Source organism: Colobus angolensis, unplaced genomic scaffold, assembly GCF_000951035.1.
Source record: "Colobus angolensis palliatus isolate OR3802 unplaced genomic scaffold, Cang.pa_1.0 Scaffold8, whole genome shotgun sequence".
Classification (NCBI taxonomy): Eukaryota; Metazoa; Chordata; class Mammalia; order Primates; family Cercopithecidae; genus Colobus; species Colobus angolensis.
The window spans coordinates 8,425,357-8,428,317 of NW_012121820.1; positions in this window are offsets into that span (position 1 = coordinate 8,425,357).

The window sequence follows — 2,961 nt, forward strand, 5'->3', positions numbered from 1 at the left end:
TTGATGGCATATGTAGAAAACGTTTAAGAATCCACATAACCCCAAAATATTATTAGAGCTAATAAAAAAACTCATCAAGGTGCAGGACAAAATATCAACCTATACCTCTCAATTGCATCATGAAAAAAATCCATTTACAATAGCATCAAAAAGAATGAAGCACATAGGAATTTATTTAAGAAAATAATGGCAAGACTTCTACACTGAAAACAACAAATCATGATCAAAGAAATTAAAGAAGACATAAAAATAGACAGCCATTCCATGTTTGTGGATTGAAGACTTAATATTGTTAGGCAGACAATTTCCCATATTTTGTCTGAAAACTAAATGAAATTCTTATAAAATTCCAGGTGACTTTTTGTAGAAATTGACATGTTAATCCTAAAGTTCATGTGTAAATGCAGGGATCCAGAATAGCTGCCACAATCTTGAAAAAGAGTGTAAATTTAGAAGACTCATACTTTCCTATTTCAACACTTACTACAAAGCTACAATGTCAAGACAGTGTGGTACTAGCATAAGCGTAGACACATATATCAAAGGAATAGAATTGAGAGTCCAAAAATCAACCGTTACGTTGTCAATTCACTTATCTCCAACAAGGGTAGAAAAACCATTCAGTAGAAAAAGTCGTCTTTTCAGCAGGTCATACTGGGAAAACTGGATATCCACATGCAAAAGAAAATAGTTAGAACCTTATAGCACACCAGATACAAAAATTCCACTTTCATAATTATACCCAAGAGAACTGAAAATGTATTCATGCAAATATTTGCACATAAGTGCCCATAGCAGCATTATTAATAATTAATAAAAACAAGAGCATCTGGGAAAAAGGAATCTGGAGCTGCACCTTGAGTGGAATGCAAATATTAATCAAGTTGGACCATAAACCTTAGTATAGATGCTAAACCTGTGAAGCTTCTAGGGAAGGACATCACAGACGGAACATTTTTGCAGCCTTGGGGAAGGCAAAAGTTCTTAGATACCATAATATTCATATTAAAAGGAAAATGAATATGTTTGATTTCATCACATTTTAAAACTTTAGCTCTTCCAAATACATCATCATTAAGAAAAACAAAACAAAACAAAACAAGCCACACACTGGGAGAAAATTCTACTCCTAGTTATTTACCACAGATATTTAAAAATATATATTACTGTGCCTTGTGCAAGAACTTATGTGATATCCTAATTCACAATGACCCAAACTGGGAACACCAAATGTTTATCAGCAGATAAACAGGAAACAAATGTGGAGAGTCAAACAATGGAATGCTATTCAGCAATAACATGAATGAACTGTGATACAACAAAACAGAATGAATCCCAACACTGAATAACAGTGATACACAAAAGGTAATGTTATCACATAATTGCATTATATAAGAATTAAAAACAGTGAGTTATGAATTTCTAGAAGTCAGTATAATATTTGCCCCTGAAGAACTGGGACTGAATTTGAAAGGAGCATAAGGCAAGATGAATGTTCCATATGTTCATCTATGTGTTGTACAATCACATGTATGTGTTTGTCAAATCTCATTCAAGCAAATACACAAGATCTGTGCTTTTCTTTATGTGTATTTTACCTCCCTTTCAAAGAAGGCATAATAAAAAATTATTTTATTATTATTACTTTCAAATTTGTTGTCCTGGCACTTTTTTTTGAGCACTAGGGTTGAGATCATCTCACTCAGTATCTCTAAGCACCTCTGTGAGATGGTTATTATTATCCCCACATTAAGGTGAAGGAACTCTGCATCAGAGACCCCACTTTCCCAGACTATGCAAGCGGTGGGATCCACAGTTCAAGCTAATTGTAACACAGCACACAGCATTTATGACTCTGGTTGTCTTGGTTATTTGCATGCTAATTTAGGTTTCCCTCCCTGCACAATCAGCAACATGTCAGGGAAACTGTTGAATGTATGTCTCTCCACATATAGAGAAGAGAGTCTGTTCAGTAGACTGTAGCAGGTAGTTGTAGCTTCCCTGACGCTAAGGTCCCTAAGCCCAACACAGCTTCTCTTCTTTAACTGGTGGGCTGGTAAAATAAGGCAGCTGGCTGAACACAGAGCCTTTGTGCTTTTGGGAAGGATGCAGTGAAGAGAGACAGGATTCTCATAACACTATGACCAAGTCTCTTATCACACATCTACAATCAATATGAGACCTCATAGAGAAGATTCTTTCTTTCTTTCTTTCTTTCTTTTTCTTTCTTTCTTTCTTTCTTTCTTTCTTTCTTTCTTTCTTTCTTTCTTTCTTTCTTTCTTTCTTTCTTCTTTCTTCCCTTCCTTTCTTTTCCTTCCTTCCTTTTTCCTTCACTCCTTTTTCCTTTTCTTTCTTTCTTTCTTTCTTTCCTTTCTTTCTTTCTTTTTTCTTTCTTTCTTTCTTTTTTCTTTCTTTCTTTCTTTCTCTCTCTATCTCTTTCTTTCTTTTCTTTCTTTCTCTGTCTTTCTTTCCTTTCTCTCTCTTTGTCTTCTCTCTTTCTCTCATCCCCTTCTCCCTCCATCTCTCTCTCTCTCTTTCTTTTTAAGGAAGCTCTACAATATTTAGTCAGGATGTACTATGAAGTTAACTGTGTCAAAGTTTTTCATGTGCAGATGTGGGACTTAAACTTGCAGGAAAGAAAAGATTTAATTAAAGATGTACTAGTTCTTAAAACAGAGCTAGAAAGGAATCCAGATCTCTTATTCCCAGGCTAGTGATTTTTCTTATTCCTCTATGCTGGCTTCTTCTCCTGGATGTTTGGCTTTCCCTGGAAGCATCTTTAGAATAGAGGGTGAAAGGGCATAAAAGGAGTAGAATTTATGTTATTAACACACCACCTGCCCCAAGACTCTGGCCTGGTCCTCTGGTCTTTCCATCCACAGATGACATTTTATTTTTTTTTATTTTTTATTTTTTATTTTTATTTTTTGAAACAGAGTCTCGTCCTGTCACTCAGGCTGG